The following is an 18,816-nucleotide window of genomic DNA, read 5'->3' as shown; positions in this document are numbered from 1 at the left end:
GAGGATCACAAGTTCAAAGCCATCCTCAGCAATTTAGTGAGGGCCTAAGCAACTTAGGAAGACCCTGTCTCTCAACATTTAAGAAAAAAGGGCTAGGGATGTGACTTAGTGGTTAAGTGCCCCTGGGTTCAATCTCGGGTACCAAATAAAATAAGAGCCAGGTAGGTAGATGGGTGACAGCTATTCCAGAATGACATCAGGTTCCACCATTTGGCACTTTTACTTCTGAAAAAAGTTCTTTAGGGACAGTCCCTTCAAGAAATTACCTCTGACTAGAGAGAAAGGGGACACATGTTCTTCTCCCTCTCTCCAGCTAGGGTCATTTTATTTGTTCTAACATTCTGATCCAGTAAAATTCTGATCCCTTAAAGATGGGTTAATTGCTGCAGGATACAGAGAATATGGAGATAGAGGATCCTCAGAGAGAGAACCCTGTATCCAAATGAATAATGCATTTGGGGAGGAATATATAAAAACCAGTTCACAGGAGGGTATCCGTCTTCCTTTGCTTCTAAGTCTCTGCCCTTAAAGTGGCAGCTTTAAGATGGGAGTTAAAAGTTTAAACTTTTCATTAAACCCCCAGAAATGCCAGCAGACACAACAGCTTTTCTTTAGGGCCCCGCTGAACTGTATTCTAGGGAAACAATTGCCCAGGGTCCCATTCCAAGGAAGCTTCTTGGGTGAAAGATATGCAAGCAACCAAAGCCACCGTTGTGGTTGGAGATCTGCTAAACCAGTCATATGTTGTCACAAGGCCCATCTCAATTGTCCATGGAGAGGCTTTAGACATTAGGGACTAGGTTGGGCTTACCGGAGAGTCAGCCATGGACCATCACCAGAAACAGCAGCATCCTGCAGAGGCTGAGAGTGAAGGGAAGGTCCAGTGCCAAGGAGGTGAGGCACTCTCCCTCGGCTGCCTCCTGACAACCTGAGAGGTTTCCTAGTTTAAAACCTAGAGGTTTCTTGGTATCCAAGAAACCAAGACTTCTTGGGTACAAGAGTTTCCTGGAAGGGCTTCCTTCCCATTGTCAACTCTACAGGCAGAAAGGAAGTCAGTCACCAAAAAGGATCGTAGCTTTTTGGGGGAAGGAAGGGGACCCATCTTAAACCACAAGTAGATGGGAGACAGTCTGGAGTACCCAATAGTGACAGAATCCTGCTGTGGCCCCTGGCAGGAGAAGGTTACGCATTGCCCAGTCTCTTAACAGCATCAGCCCAATAGTGAAGCAAGAGGGCTCTTTCCCAGGGATGGCATCCCACAGCCTGGATTGGTTCATCCTCTTAGTGCTCTAAAATACAAGAGCTATGTCCACTGAAGACCTGGAACTAAAGAACATCGAGGCTCCTAACTAAGGCCTGTGGGTTTACCAATCTGGAAGAATTACTGGAAGCCAGGGTGCCCACAGCAAGGAAAAAGAGGACCCAAGATATGACAAGGCTAGAGGATTTTCTGTTCTGTTGTGTACAATGTCTTTGGATGGGTTGGGAGAGACATTAGAAGAACTGTCCCTACAGAGTGTGAAGAAGGAAAAGCTTTCAGATCTGTCCAGGGGGGTTCTCTAGAGAAACAGAACCAACAGGTTGTGATTTACTGAGAAAAAGAGATTTATTTTGAAGCATGGATGTACAAAATTGTGTAAGTTTTCACAGTCCAACATCCACAGATAGTCCTGCAGGCCAGAGACCCAGGGGAAGGTTTGTGGTCCAAAGGTAGTCTGCAGGCAGAATTCCTGCTAGTGAGGGGCAGGTCTGCTATTCTTTTTTTTTTTTTTTAATATTTTTTGTTGTCAATGGATCTTTATTTATATGCAATGCTGAAAATCGAACCCAGTGCCTCACATGTTAGGAAAGCGCTCTGCCACCGAGCTACAACCCCAGTCCCAGGTCTGCTATTCTATTCAGGCCTTCAACTGCTTGGATGTGAGAAGCCACATTGTGAGGGCAATCTTCTTCACTCAAAACTCACCAATTTAAATGTTAATCTCAAAAAAAAAAAGTTAATCTCATTAAAAAAAAACAGGGTGGGGGGTGGTGGCTTCAAGAAACATCCAGAATAAAGTTTGACCATATATTGGGTATTGTGGGTTCAACCAAGTTGGCACCTAAAATGAGTCATCATAATACACCATCCCTGGTGCCATGGGGGCCACCTCTGTAGCTTTACTTCTTGTCCAGTGTTAAAGTGTGAATGAAGGAATGAGCCAGAAGAATGGAGAATTATTTATAAATGTCTTCACAAATGGATAGATTTTATGACTTATTTATATGTCCTACATGGGCATACATTATATATTTATATTTTGCTTAGAGAAGAGTAAAATTAATTTTAATTAGTAAAAATACCTTAAAGAGATAAAAATGAAGGAGATTCAAATGATGGTTGAAATCCCACAAAAAAAATTTGACATTTGAAAATATTCAGCAAAATAAATGAGATGTAAAATAAATGGCTGAGTGGCAAATAATAAATATGTTTGTGTATATATAAAGAGAGAAATAAAACATCTTATTTCCAGCTCTCCCTTTATTTTACATCTCATTTATATGCAGTCAGTGGTCATGCACTGTGTCTGGGGGAGTGGTTGCAGGATCCCCTGCAGAGGGCAAAGTTATTGTATTAAGTGATGTGTTTTCATATCACCCCACACATCCTCCCATATACTTTAAATCATCTCTAGGTTACAATACCTACTACATTGTAAATGCTATGCAAATAGTTGTTTTCCTGTAAGATTTAGGGGGCAATGACAAGGAAAAGAAGTCTGCCATGTTTAATACAGATGTGTGTGTGTGTGTGTGTGTGTGTGTGTTTTCTATTTTCCATCCTTGGTTAAATCTGAAGATGAAGAAACCTCAGAAATGGAGGGCCGACATAGATAGATAGATAGATATAGATACAGATATAAAATTGGCACAATTTACATTCCCCAAACTAGTGAGTGCTTTAGTAATAATCGTATTCTGATTTTTATTTCATGCACCAATTGTTAAAAGTCAGCAGTGTTTTCATTTTTCTGCACTGTTCTCAGGTGCTGCTCCACCTTAGGAGGCCTGAGTCCAGGTCCCTCAGTCCTTCTGCTTGAGTCTCTCCAGGGTGGATAACTGGGAAGGAAGATCCCAGGTGAAATAAATAATCCTGGGGGAGATATATTGAGTTTTGAGAGTAGACCTGTCTCAGAGGATAAGGAGAAAGAAGAATGGAGAGAATCAGGACGTGAAGGGGCTGGAACTAGTACGAATTTCCCTTCTCCCCAGCCCTTCCCTAATTCAGCACTGCACACAGGATCTCTATTTCCTACTTTAATCACCTGCTTCCAGCCTCTTGCCATTCTAAATCTGTTCTGTTAGAGACTACAGGACATAAAGAAAGGTTCACCCAAGGATCCGTGGGCAATAGAACGATGGATACACTTACCTAAGGATGAGAAATGGGAACCACAGCCAGTTTAGGAGGGCTTTGAGTAGGGAGGGATGGGTTCTGATTGATTTTCAAATGAATGTAACTTTGAGTCAAAATGAAGCATATGATTCTCTGGGCAAATCTAATATGTAAATGATTCCAACTTCAGGTACCTAAAAATTTCAAAGTTATGTTTTACACCAATAAATATACTGCTATTTTATTGCTTAAAAAAATAGACCAGAGGGCCAGGATATAAAAGTCACAAAGGTGGTCACTACTCCAAATGCAATGTTAGTTCCTCCCTAAAGCTGATTCCTGTCCTTTTGATCCCTGTCCTTCAAGGCTGCCCATAGAGATTGGGAGTGAGTTCCAACCTCAGTTCTGTCAGCTACGAGTTGTAAAACCTTGGACAAATTACTCAATGTTTTAAGCCTTGGTTTTCTTGTTCATAAAACAGAGATAGAAATCTGTAACTAAAATGAGGTCTTGATTTTTGTAACCCTTTGGTGGTAGGTGCAAAAGGTTTACAATAGGGCTAAGAGCACCAAAGGTGGCGCACACATTCCTGGCCAACATAGAAATGTGGAGTATGTTGGTTGAATCCTCATGCAAACAAGATCATTATGGTCCTAGTAGGTAGACCAGGTATCTGGACATAAGCCACTACAGGACTGTGAGCAGCACTCCTTCCACAACCAAAACTTCAAGTCACCACACCTTAGGTAGAGTGTGGCCACTTCCTGGGGCACAGTCTTTTTCATGCTGGTGGTAGCCTGTGTTTGTAGCACTGTCTTCCACAGAGACCAGCAGACTTGGTTTGAAGGTGTCTTCCTGTCTTCCATGTCTCCCATAAATGTCAGTGCCAGCACCTTGTATGGAATTATGTTTGATGCAGGAAGCACTGGAACTTGAATTCATGTTTATGTCTTCATGCAGAACATTCCCGGACAGCTTCCAGTTCTGGAAGGGAAAAATCTTTAATTCTGTGAAGCCAGGAATTTCTGCTTTTGTAGATCAACCTAAGCAGGTGCTGAGAGTGTTGAAGAACTCTTGGAGGTGGCCAAGATGAAATTCCCTGAAGTCACTGCACAAGGACCCCAGTGGTCCTGAAGGCAATAGCAGGACTTCGCCTACTGCCAGAACAGAAAGCCCAGGCCCTGCTCTTTGAGGTGGAGGAGATCTTCAAGAAGCCACCTTTCCTGGTCCCAGATGACAGTGTTAGCATCATGGATGGATCCTATGAAGGCATATTGGCTTGAGTTACTGTGAATTTCCTGACAGGTCAGCTACATGGCCACAGCCATGTAGAAAGACTGTGGGAACTCTGGACCTGGGTGGGGTGAGGGGTGCTCTACCCAAATCATATTCCTGCCCCAGTTTGAGAAAACCCTGGAACAAATCCCTAAGGGCTACATCACTTCCTGTTGGAGGCCGCGATCAAGTCAAGATGGCACCTGGCGGGCTGGGGATGTGGCTCAAGCGGTAGCGCACTCGCCTGGCATGTGTGCAGCCCGGGTTCGATCCTCAGCACCACGTACAAATAAAGATGCTGTGTCCGCTGAAAACTAAAAAATAAAAAAAATAAAAAAAAAAGATGGCACCTGGCAGTTTGCCAGGAGGAGTGGTTTGTGAGGCAACGCCACAAAGCCATCAAGATGGTGGGGACTCCTTATTGGCTGATTGCTCTATCTGTAGGGGAGCAATGCTATGATTGGATGATGCTGATTGAGTCAAGCTGTATGTAATCAGTTAGACATATATACCTCTGCTGTTCCACAATAAAGCAGTTCCCCCTTCAACCTACAAGTTTCTTGTCACCTCCCGGTTATTTTGCCCAGTTGGACTGTGGCAAATGGTGGTCCATACGGGGAACTCTGGGACGCTTGGGAGTAAGTGACAAGGTAAGCTGCCTGTCCCTAGAAATAGATAGGACAGGAGGAAAGCTGCTTGCCCCTGAGGAACAGATAGGGCGAGAGGACATATGGCCATTTCAAGAAAATAGAAAAATTGATACAATGTGTTTTTGTTTTATTTTGTTTTGTTTTTGTTTCATTTTATCTTAGTGTGTTGTGTTGTCTTTGTTTCGTTTTATCTTAGTGTGTTGTGTTGTCTTTGTTACAGAAATATGGGATCAGAAGTTAGTAAAAATCAAACCAAAAAGGTGTTAAGTAAATTGCTAAAGGAAGGAGGCACCCCAGTAAAACCAAGAACAGTTAGGGCATACGTTGATATGATACAAAAATGTAGCCCATGGTTCTTAAAGGAGGGGTTGTTAAATATACCACAATGGGACAATCATGGTGAAGATTTTAAAAAGATAGAAAAGAAAAGCCCAGGAACTCTGCCAGTTGGCACATTACCGTTATGGATGTTGATACGATCTTGTTTGCTTAGTCCAAAGCCTTCAGTTCAGACTATGGTAGAGGAAGGAGAAGACATCTTAGATCAAGTAAAAGAGGAAGTCTCTCGAGGTAGTCAGAAAGGGGAAGAAAGTTTAGAGGAGGAAGGGCTATCAGGGGAGGAATTACAACAGGAGGCTGCTACTAACCCCTTTCTATCACCAGAGGGCGTAAGTATTCAACCAACAGCTCCACCTATGTATATGGGGACAACATATGCTGGGTGGCCCCCACCCCCCATAGTTGATAGATGGGATCCTGAGACAGGACCTCGAAGATTAGCATGCCCTGTACTTGAGGATGCAGGAGGGCAGCGATATCACCAGGTTTTGGATTTTAAAACTGTAAAGCAGTTAAAAGAAGCTGTAGCAGCCTATGGTCCTCAAGCCCCTTTTACTGTAAGCATGGTTGAATCCATTGCAAGTTTAAACTTGACACCAGCAGATTGGGCTAGCATGCACAAAGCTGTGCTAAATGGAGGACAATATCTGTTATGGAAAGTTACTAATCAGGAATTGTATGTGGAGACTGCCAAGCGAAATGCAGCAGCCAGGTATCCACAGAGAAATCTAGATATGTTGCTAGGAGAGGGACCTTATGAGGGTCAGCAGCAACAAGCTGGATATGATCCTGCCATATACTTACAAATCGCTTCAGCTGCGGTTAAGGCATGGAAGACTTTACAAGGACATGGAGATTTTAAAGGTCAATTATAAGGTAATACAAGGAGCTAATGAACCTTACTCTGAGTTTGTGGATAGGCAAACAGCAAGCAGAGTCTTTGGGGATGTAGAACAAGTGATGCCATTAATAAAACAACTAGCTTATGAACAAGCCAATAGATGGTGTAGGGAGGCTATTTGACCTTGGAAATATAAAGACTTAAATGCATACATTAAATTGTGTAGAGATATTAATGAACCAGTGGTACAGGGGCAAGTCCTGGCAGCTGCAGTAACCCAAGGAGTACAACAGGCTTTAGGTGCCAGGCCAAAAACATGTTATAATTGTGGTCAAGCAGGACATTTTAGAAGGAATTGCCCCATAGGAGGAGGGTTTTAAAACAAGTAACAAAACTGGGGATGATCAAAAAAGAAAAATACCAGGTGTTTGCCCACGATGTCATAGAGGAAAACATTGGGCTAGTGAATGCCATTCTCAGACTACTGTAGAGGGTACTCCATTGCCAAAAAATGGACAAGGGGGCCCGATGCCCCGGGGCCCACAATTACAAATATATGGGGCATTGAAGGAATCCAGCAACACCATCAGGGTAGCACCCAGAACACATTATCCATTAACTCCCTTATCAGACAAACCAGAGGGAGCGCAGGATTGGACATCTGCGCCTCCTCCAGAGCAGTACTAACTCCAGAGATGGGAGTTCAAATCATTCCCACAGGGGTAAAAGGACCTCTTCCCCCAAGGAACAGTAGGCTTATTATTAGGATGCAGTTCTTCTACTCTAAAAGGACTTATGATAAGTCCTGGGGTAATTGATCCCGATTATGAAGGTGAGATAAAAATTATAGCTAGTTCTCCAAGGGATATCTCAGTAATTTCACCAGGAGATAGGATTGCACAGTTATTAATACACCCAGTTTACATGACAAATTTTCTAGTCATACTGTAGAAAGAGGTTCCAAAGGATTTGGCTCCACAGGTATAGATTGGGCTATGCTTTCTTTAAATTTAGATTCTCACCCTATGTTAAAGTTAACTATTCAAGGACATGATTTCAATGGACTGCTAGTCACAGGAGCAGATCTTAGCATCATCTCTCGTCAAGAATGGCCAAAAGATTGGCCTTTACAACAAGCCACTCAAAAGCTTGAGGCCTAGGAGTGGCAACTAATCCCCATAGAAGTGGGATGGTATTAAAATGGAAGGATCCTGAAGGATGTGAAGGAACTATACAGCAATATGTATTGGATCATCTTCCTATAAATATATGGGGACGAGATGTTCTAGGTCAATTGGGATTAACATTAACAAATAACATTCCACATATCAATCCAAATGCACCCACTATTATGGCTGGACAAGGTTTTAGGAAAGGAAAAGGATTAGGAGAACAAGGACAAGGTATAGTGGCACCAATACAAATAGATCAAAAAACAGATAGACATGGATTGGGTTTTTAGGAGGGGTCACTGAGACAATAAAAATTACTTGGAAATCAGAAAGGCCAGTATGGGTTCCTCAGTGGCCACTGACTAAAGAAAAGATACAATCAGCCCATGACCTGGTCAATCAACAATTAGCGGAGGGACATATACAACCTTCTGTATCTCCCCATAATACTCCCATTTTTGTCATCAAAAAGAAATCTGGTAAATGGAGATTATTGCAAGATTTAAGAGCTATTAATAATGAGATGGTTATTATGGGACCTGCTCAATCAGGGATTCCTCAATTGTCTGCTTTGCCAAAAACTTGGTATGTTTTAGCTATAGATATTAAAGATTGTTTTTTCTCCATTCCAATTCATCCTGAGGATAGTCCACGTTTTGCATTTACTGTCCCTGCGCTGAATCATGAAGGTCCTGATCAGAGATATGAATGGAAAGTACTCCCTCAAGGGATGGCTAATAGTCCTACTATGTGTCAAGTTTATGTTGACAAAGCAATCCAGCTACTTAGAAATCAAAATCCTGAACTATAAGTATTTTATTATATGGACGATGTATTATTAGCACACAAAGATAAAAATACATTGCTAGAATGCTATGCTACACTTACAAACTTATTAAAAAATTATAATCTAGAGATAGCAATAGATAAAGTACAATTAAATTTTCCAATTAATTATTTAGGAGTTCTATTATCCTCGACCATGGTCCGCCCACCAAAAATTCAAATACGAGTAGATCAACTTAAAACACTTAATAACTTTCAAAAACTGTTAGGAGACATAAATTGGATAAGGCCTTATCTAGGCATACCAACAGGAGAGTTGGGACCTTTATTTGATATCTTAAAAGGTCCATCGGATCCAAATTTACCCCGCATGTTAACGCCTGAAGCGAGAAAAACATTAAAATTCTGACTGGACAATGGAAAGGTCCTAACCCAGTGATTGTCTGTTTTTGTGTTTCCACAGGGAGAACAGCAGCCGATTTGGATTCCAGACAGACTAACTAAAGCGATTTCTACAGACCAAAAAGAAGATGATTTGGCTCAAATCCATAACAGCTGATATCCAGAACTCCTTATCCTTATATCTTCGACAATGTTTCTCCCACACCTGGAGGCTAATGAATAATGAGCACCATTGAGGCCTATTTCAAATGTAAAAAACCTTGAGGCTTACTTGTGGGAATACCTTCAAACCCATATGCGAGTTACAGAAAGAAGGATGGGATATCAAAAGAAGAGTCAAATCCAGGTGGTAGCCAGGATGCTTTTTTTTAAAAAAAATATTTTTATTTTTTAGTTTTTGGTGGACACAACATCTTTGTTTGTACGTGGTGCTGAGGATTCAACCCGGGCCACATGCATGCCAGGTGAGCGCGCTACCGCTTGAACCACATCCCCAGCCCCAGGATGCTTTTTTCAATATCTATTTTATTATGTCCTTTCCCATGTCATGGAGTTCTATTTTATTTTTTGAGTTCATAATTTTGATCCTACAGACCTAGGTTAATGTTTTCCTGATCAGTTCTAGTTTTTGATCAACTGTGGAGTTTTTAAACATTGCAATGGAGATTTCACCTGTGAAAAGCTACAAGGCCTTTACTATTGTAAAGTGTGCACACTTGTGTTATGTGTTGTATGTCTGTATGTGCGTATGTCCATAGGTCATACACATGCTATGAAAATTGGCAGATATATGAGGAGCGCTCATAAAAAATAAAAAAAATGGATCCAAATATCTTTTATTCACATGATTTAAACAGTTCAATTTAAATTGGTTAAACAGATGAAAGTAAAGATGTCTTTAAAATTAAGCTTACAAGTTTTTCTAGGTGTTAAAAAAAACTAATAAAATGTTGATGCCTAGGAAATAATCTATCTAAATTCAGAAATTTAAAAGGATTGTTTTAAAATGTGAACAAAACTCCTGTTTGTTTACTTTCACATTTCCTTTTCATTATATCTAATAATTCTGTTCAGGATAATGTACTAAATTTTTCAGGAAATTGTTTTCTTAGTGCCTGCTGGAATGCTACACAATTTTCTTTAGCCATCATTGCCAGAATTCCTACCTTCATCCCAGTACCAGTGAAGACAAAAATAGAAGAATTTCCAGTATTACTGAAAACCAAACGAGACTTCAGAATTACAGCTACCATCATCACAACTGTTGCTGTTTTTGCTGCTGCTGCTGCAGCTTCTGTGATAGCTATCACACAAACTGTACAAACTGCTGCATCAATAAATAATGTAACTCAACAAGTAGCACAAGCTTTACAAACACAAAACATTATTAATGATCATCTTAGAAATGGAATTCTGATGCTCAACCAAAGAGTCGATTTACTTCAAGAAAAAATAGACATATTAATGGATTCCTCTGCTTTAAGCTGCTTACAGAACTTACCTGGACTGTGTATCACTTCTATGCATTATGATAATATTTCTCGAGCAGCAGATCTTTCCAGACAACTAGGAGCCATGCTTAATGGCACATGGAATGTAAAGTTTCAAAATTTAACTAATCTATTGAGACAAAAAATTGTAACTCTTAATAGTACCAGGGTGTCTTTGCCAATGGTGTCATCAGTGGTACAATTTTTCCAAGGGCTTCTCACTTGGAGCAGTCAATGGCTTGGTATCGTGGCATTCTGTATTCTCCTCCTTCTGCTTGTAGCAGGTTGTTTATGGTGTTTGTGTAAATTACACAGACAACAAAAAGAAACCACTATGGTCGTTAAACAGGCCATGATGGCCCTAGAAACACGGTAAGATCCACAAGAATGGCTAAATATATTGGGCTGGTAGTCAAAAACGGGTAAGATCCAATTACAATGGTACCAACCTAAGCCAGGAGGCTGACAATTTGAGGTCAGACCATCCAGTGATGGTAAGGACCATACGTAGTATTGGACTACCTAAGACAGGCACGGTCCCTAAACCACATACTTGTTGTTTAATAAAACAAAAAGGGGGAGATGTTGGAGGCTGCTATCAAGTCAAGATGGCACCTGGCAGTTTGCCAGGAGGAGTGGTTTGTGAGGCAATGCCACCGAGCCATCAAGATGGTGGGGACTCTTATTGGCTGATTGCTCTATCTGTAGGGGAGCAATGCTATGATTTGGATGATGCTGATTGAGTCAAGCTGTATGTAATCAGTTATATATATATATATATACCTCTGCTATTCCGCAATAAAACAGTTCCCGCTTCAACCTACAAGTTGCTTGTCACCTCCCGGTTATTTTGCCCAGTTGGACTGCGGCAACTTCCTTTGAGATGTTAAATAGCACTTATAAGCTCTATACACAGAGTTACTTGGGATTTGGATTAAAGCTGCAGGACTGGCAACCCTGGGAGCCCTGCTGACAGAAGGGATTGATGGACACACTTTCCGGAGTGTGTCTCTCTCTGGGATACACTTTCCCAGAGACTGCAACTGGTGAGAGGTAGCCCCCAAGGCCCAAGATGGTCAGAAGAAGGTTGGAAGCAGATTGGATATTTCGGGGAGTGAAATACCAGTTTAGTGGCAACTGAGAAGGGAAGGGCTTTGAGCCCTGCTACAATGAAGTGTTGACAGTGGTGCAAGGAAAGCTTCACCAGCCAGAGGAGATCCAAGGAAGGTCCTTCTATGCTTTCTCTTACTATTATGACGGAGCCGTTGAAACACACATGATTGATTATGAAAAAGGGGGTGTTTTAAAAGTTGAAGAGTTTGGGGAAAAAAAGCCAAGGAAGTGTGTGAAGATAACTTGGAGAACTTCACCTCAGACAGTCCTTTCCTACGTATTGGATCTCAGCTACATTACTGCCCTACTAAAAGATGGCTTTGGCTTTGCAGATAGTGCCCTCTATTTTGGGGGGTGGAGTACCAGGGATTGAACTCAGGGGCACTCGACCACTGAGCCACACCCCCATCCCTATTTTGTATTTTATTTAGAGACAGGGTCTCACTGAGTTGGTTAGGGCTAGCTTTTGCTGTGGCTGACTTTGAACTTGCAATCCTCCCACTCTCAGACTCCAGAGATGCTGGGATTACAGGCGTGCCCAACTGCGCCCGGTGAGATAGCACCTCTTACAGCTCACCAAGAAAGTGAACAACACAGAGATGGGCTAGCCCCTTGGGGGCTACCTTCACCAGTTGCAGTCTCTGGGCATCTCCCACTGATGCCAAGCACTTCCTCTGAGGCCTGCAATCACCAACAACCTTTTTAAGGGGAGAAGAAGAGAAGTCTTGGTCATTTTCTGAGCTAGTCTGGGGAGTACCTGGATTGAGGGTAGTAGGTGGCTTGATCAGGGTGGAGGGACTTTCATATACAGATCTTGACCTTGAGCCTAGATATTTGGGTAGAATTAATTTCACATGTCTAATGTGAACTATTACCTAACCATTTGCGGGGCACAGATGGCTCTAGAATTTAAATCATTGAGAGTCTTTGTATGACACAGAGAACCCTGTGAGCCAAAAAGAATAGCTTTGGAACTCAAACTTGAAGTGAGAGCTCAGGGACAAGTCCCTGGGAACCAAAGAAAACTCATTTTAATCCTTGGAGTGCCTCATTTCTTTGAACATTTTAGTTTTCCTCTTACATGCTACATTCAGCGGACTTCCTACAATCCCATGACCTATCAATAGCAGTATTTTTTTCCCTCTCTCTGTACTGTCCTGCCTCTTCCATCCTTGTCTGTCTCACCCCCTCCTCTAAATAAAGATACAAAAATTACTTGGTTTTCCTTTACATGTGTAATTTTAAAAAAGAAAGAAACTGTAAAAAAAAAGTTTGCAATAATAGATGACTCAAATGCTCAATAAAAGCAGCTAGTGTTATTATCACTGTCAATGATTTCACCATATCAATTTAGAAACTTGAGTGGTGTCTTCGATTTTCTTATTCTTTCTCCAAATGATGGCCCGCTTTAGTCTATTTAATAACTATTTTAAATTTGTCCCTCTGTCCCTTTTCTCACAGCCACTACTCTAATTCAGGTGGTTCTAAACTCCCTAATCCTCTACCCAGGGAGCAGACAGAATCACCTTTCTAACATAGATCTGAGAATGCTTTTCTTCTGCCTAAAAACATTGATGGCTTCCCCTTGCCTAGAACCAAGTTTAATTCTTTACTATAGTATTAAGTCTTCTACTTTCTGGCCCTAAGTAGATTGCATCGCTGGCTCCAATTCTTCACCCCTCTTTGTGCTATGTCCTTTGCCATGTGACTTTACAGTTTTTCCCACTAAAAGGTCAGAATATAATTCCCCATCACTTGCCTTTGGATTGGCCATGGTTGTTAATCAACTTTCTACTACTGTAATAAATATCTGAGAGATTATTTTAAAAACACGAAAGGTTTATTTTGGCTCTTGTTTTTCAAGGTTCCAGTTCATGATCCTTTGGTCCTGTTGCTTTTGGGCCAGTGGCAAGTCAGCCATTATGGCAGGAGCACATGGCAGGGGAAAACTGCTCACCTCAGCCTGGGAGCATAAGAAAGTGAGAAGTGGGCAGGGGTCCTGTAACCTGCTTCCAGGGCACACCCCCCAATGACCCAAAGACTTCTCACTAGGCCTCATGGTATAGTTTCCACCACCTCCCAATAGTGCCACCCAGTGGACCAAGCCTTTTACTCCCGGGCCTTTAAAGGATATTCAAGATCCAAACTACAGCACCTGTGACTTGTTCTCTTGCACCTATGCCATTCCATGAGAGAAAATTTCCCAGGCAAGCCTAGGGCACCAGAGAAGGACGAGGCAAATGTAGAGCAGAAACACTCCAGTTGAGTCCAGCCTAGATCAGCCTACCCACAGATGTATGAGAAATAATAAGTAAGCGTCATTTTAAGTCACTGAGTTTTGGAGTAGTTATGTAACAATGGACCCAAAGACACCCCGATCCTTTTCCAAGTGCTATGTTTTGGAGCTAAGAATGTCCCCTGAAAGACTCGTGTGTTAGGCAACGCAGCCCTAGTAAGAGCTGAAAAGATTGGATTATGAGAGCTGTAACTGCATTGGTGGGTTAATCCATTTGCTAAATAATGTGAGTGTACTACTTGGGTGGTAACTATAGGTAGGTGGGCATGGTCAGAGGAGGTAGGTCACTGGGGAGGGTGCCTTTTATCTTGCCCTTGGCTTTTCCCTGTCTCTGCTTCCTGGCCACCATGAACTGAGCAGCTGTCCTCCACCGCACCCTTCCACCCTGATATTCTGCCTCACCTCAAGCCCAGAGCAAAGGAGTCAACTGACTATGGACTGAAAACTCTGAAACCATGAAGTTGTTATTGTCAAGTATTTGGGTCACAGTGATAAAAGGCTGACTAATGCATCAGGCAACTTTCTCCTGCAAAACCCATGTATGTTCCAATTATATGAAAGTACTTGATCCCAACACATTCCTAGAATTCTGTTTTTCTGTGTTGGGAGTAGTCCTCCTCATCTACCAACACCTTACTCTTCCTTACAGGTGCAGCTAATAGGCTACATTTTCTGATGCCTTCTCTGATTCCCCCAATTTAGCACCAAGTCCTTCCTTAATTTCTCATAGCCTCTCACCTGTGTCCTCTAGTATTCCAGTTATCAGTGATCAAATCGGCTCCCCACTCCTTTCTATATTCCATCAAAGAAGGGAGTATCTGTATTTACATGTTTGATGAGAAAACACAGGTAGCATTCAAGAGTAATCTTAAAAAATGTGGAATTATGATTCTCATGCAACTATAAAATGAACACATGTGAAAGACTTATTCAGCCTGTGATTGAATGAGGGAATTGGGAAGATCTTAAGATGTTTTAAAGAACATTTAAGGAAGAGGGCAATAAAAGCAATCTAATTAAGGAATATTAAGATAAGAATTCTGAGTTAAATACAAAATTGGGCTAATATCCTACAAAATAATAAATTATAATCTTTGTAGATATCTTTTCCACCAGAGAGAAATGATGTGCAACTCTCTCAGACAAAAATCTACACATTAACATGTAATTTCACTGAGTCTGGGAACTTTGATCCATAGTTATTATGTGAGTCATTATGTGAGTCAGAATGCTTAATAATCTTGTAAACTATTTTGTAGGTCATAAAAAACATCAATTCTCTAAATTTGGATTATAACAGGAAGGCATATTAAGTCAATTAAAAATATTTATTGAGTGCCTCTGTGCAGATAGGCACTGTGTTCTGATTGTGATTGACTCTCTGCCTCAAGGAGTTTACACTGTAAATTCTTCTATTTGCATGATTCTTTGGGTTATAGGAGATTTCCTGAATTGATTGGTTTGTTCTTTGAAGTAGCCCTGCATAGTACATGTGGCTAGTGAAACTATAACCATTCTATAAGTCATTCACAGCTTTGTTCCGTAGCTTGCTCAGGACCCTTCAGCTAATAAGTTCGGGTTCAAAACAAAGTTTCTTGCTTCTGGGTTCAATGTTCCTTTTCTCCATCTAGAGTTCCCTCCCAGAGTATCTTTTGAAATAGTTTGTTGACCATGTTATATGGTTTCCTAATTGAAACATTCTTCTTCTCCTTCTTCTTCTTCTCCTTCTCCTTCTCCTTCTCCTTCTCCTTCTCCTTCTCCTTCTCCTTCTTCTTCTTCGTACCAGGGATTGAACCCAGGGGCGCTTAACCACCGAGCCACATCCCCAGCCCTTTTTTGTATTTTTATTTAGAGTCAGGGTCTCCCAAGTTTCTTAGGGCCTAACTAAGTTGCTGAGGCTAGCTTTGAACTCACAAACCTCCTGCTTCAGCCTCCCTATTCTCTGGGATTACAGGCATGTAATCTGTATCCAGCTGTTTAAAACATTCTTAAAACACCTTTTAAGAGCTGAATTTGCAAACTGGCAAAACCCCTGGAGTTTATCTAGCTTCTAAACATGTATTATTTGGCCTACATGGGACAATACATTTTTTAGAAAAAATTAGTAGATTTTATATCAAGTCCAGATTTGGGGGGGATTTTGTTTTTTGTTATGTAATGGCAGATTTGATGATGCTGGGCATAAGTCTTTGTATGACAACCATAAGCTGAAGCTGTGAGGCTGATGCCCTGTACAGATAACCTGTCCAGCTTCACTTACTAACCTTTGTAGATGTGTGAGGGTGGTGGGTTTGCAACCTTGCTTCCTCTTTCCCCATGCAGTCCCAAGCACCATGCTGTGTCTATGCACACAGGCAGTCAGCCTTTGGAAGATGTATGCAGCTCCCTGGGTAGGTTTGCAGCTAACTTTACAAGATGGGTCAGAACTTGCACCTGGCTCTCATGGGAACCAATGACTATATCTTTTCAGGTCCTATTTTCTCTGGCTACTGAAGTTTAAATGGGGTAGAATAAGAAATAGAATAAGAAATAGCATTAAAAGAGAATAAAAGCATGGCATTTGCAGGTAAATGGATGGCATTGGAGAAGATAATGCTAAGTGAATTTAGCCAATCCCCAAAAAACAAATGCCTAATGTTTTCTCGGATATAAGGAGGCTGACTCATAGGGGGTAGGGAGGGGGAACATGGGAAGATTAGATGAATTCCAGATAGGGAAAAGGGGTGGGAGGGAAAGAGGGGGCAGGGGATTAGCAAGGATGGTGGAATGTGATGGACATCATTATCCAAAGAACATGTATGAAGACTCGAATTGGGTGTCAACATACCTTATATACAGAGATTCGAAAAATTGTGGTATATATGTGTAGTGAGAATTGTAATGCAAAAAACTAAAAATTAAAAACAAAGTACACGTATAAAGGCATGGATTGGCATGAACATACTGTATATACAAAGATATGAAAAATTGTACTCAATATGTGTAATAAGAATTGTAATGCATTCTGCTGTCGTGTATTTAAAAAATATAATCAATAAAACTAAAAAAAAAAATAGAAATTTAGGCCAGCACATACCTGTACTCAGTGACTTAGGAGGATGAGGCAGGAGGATTGCGAATTCAAAGACAGTCTCAGCAAAAGTGAGGTGCTAAGCAACTCAGTGAGACCCTGTCTCTAAATAAAATACAAAATAGGGCTGGGGATGTGGCTCAGTGGTCAAGTGCCCCTGAGTTCAATCCCTGGTACCCACCCCTCTCCCCACCAAAAAAAGAAATTTGGGGGAGGGTGGCAGATACAGATCACTCTGTATTCATAAGCTCTCCATCCTCAGATTCAACCAACCATGATGGAAAATATTTAGGAAAAAATAAAATAAAATCCAATACCAATTAAAAACCCAATGCAATATAACAACTATCTCCATAGCACTTACATATATTAGGTATCATAAGCAATCCAGAGCTGATTTAAAATATATGAGAGGATGTGCATAAGTACTCTGCAATTTTTATGCAGTTTTACACAAGGGACCTGAGTATCTACATGTTTGGGAACCTGCAGGGGGTCCTAGAACCAATCTCACAGAGATGGCAAGGAAACAGTGTATATTTTTGTGGTTTTGAAAATTATTTCCCAAAGCTTTGCTAAATAAAGGCTAAAGAAGATCCCCCAACAATATTGGGGAATTGGATCTTGCCAAATGGAGTTTCTGAGGTCTTGTTGTCACTTTTGTTAGCAGAGGTTGAATTTATAGACTTGGTCTAAGGAAATGCATTCTGAAAATTCTCTAAAGAAATATAATGTAGTATGCATTAACAGGAAATCAGATAATAGTTTTAGGCTCAGCTGTCAGACTTATTCCCATACCTGTAATCCCCTTTAGACCTCAGTTCATTAACATGTGATGAATCAATCCATATTTCTTTGTTAATAGACATGTGTGTGACAGAGGTGGAAGCCAATGTGTGGTCTTCTGCATTTGGACTAACAGGCCTGCAAGGAGGTCATGTCAAAGAATGGCAGTGCTCCTTCTGTGGGACGAGAGGGGAGGCAAAAGCCTTGTCCTATTCATTGCTTTCTCATTATCTGCATAGATAGTTGATAGACAAGAAGAAAAAGTCTTGTGAGAGAAGCTAAGACAAAGCTTTATTCTTCCTCAGATCAAGGGCTGTCATCTCAGCAAGTCTGGCTTCAGTTCTTCAAGGGTCCTATGACCTGGGGTAAGTTGACCAAACTTTTTGGGTCTTAGGCTCTTCATCTGCAAAATAGGCATATCAGTAGTTCTCTCCACAAGGTGTAGTAGTGAGAATTAAATGAAGACTCTAAGTTAGGAGCTGGCCCAGAGTGATAAAAATATTGGCCCTGTCCCTGTCACCAATATATGCTGGCTTCCTTTCTCCTCTGAGGATGCTGAGGGAGCAGAATCCCTCATAACGGAGCAAATGACCAGTGATACAGAATGCTGGCCCCACTACAGACTCCCCATGCATGAACCCTTCTCTGAAAAATGCTGCTAATGTGACCTGGGCCTAATTATGTAACCTAACTTACTGTGCCTCAGATCTCTTTCTTTCCTTTTTTTTTTTTTTTTTTTGTACTAGGAGTTGAACCCAGGGGTGCTTATCCACTGAGCCACACCCCCAGCTCTTTTTACATTTTATTTTGAGACAGGGTCCTGCTAAATTGCTTAGGGCCTCACTAAGTTGCTGAGGCTGGCTTTGAACTCATGATCCTCCTGGCTTAGCCTCCAGAGCTGCTGTTATTACAGGCATGCACCACACACCCACTCCATTTTCTCATTTGTAAACTATTTGTATACAAACTGCACCTATCTCAAAAGGTTGATTGTGAGAATTATATGTTACAGTGCAGGCTTAGCAGAGCACAGGCACTCAACACACAAGACTTAAAAAAAAAAAAAAAACTAGATGCAAAAATCTTATCTCGTATTAAAAAAATTGAGCTAAAAATTACCTAATATAAAGTTAGCCAGTACCTATTTTAAAATATATAATTCAATGGCATTTGGTACATTTACAATATTAGGCAACCATCACCTGTGTTTAGTTCTG

The 18,816-nt window shown here is 41.2% G+C and overlaps 1 pseudogene; it reads left to right on the top strand.

The window, feature by feature from the left end:
• Positions 1 to 824: 824 nt before the first annotated feature.
• Positions 825 to 12,106, top strand: LOC114096582 (ectonucleoside triphosphate diphosphohydrolase 5-like; annotated as a pseudogene).
• Positions 12,107 to 18,816: the final 6,710 nt, after the last annotated feature.

The sequence above is a fragment of the Marmota flaviventris genome, chromosome 13 (assembly GCF_047511675.1).
Source record: "Marmota flaviventris isolate mMarFla1 chromosome 13, mMarFla1.hap1, whole genome shotgun sequence".
Taxonomy (NCBI): domain Eukaryota; kingdom Metazoa; phylum Chordata; class Mammalia; order Rodentia; family Sciuridae; genus Marmota; species Marmota flaviventris.
Note: the sequence above shows the minus strand (reverse complement) of the source record. Positions and strands in the feature narration are given on the sequence as shown.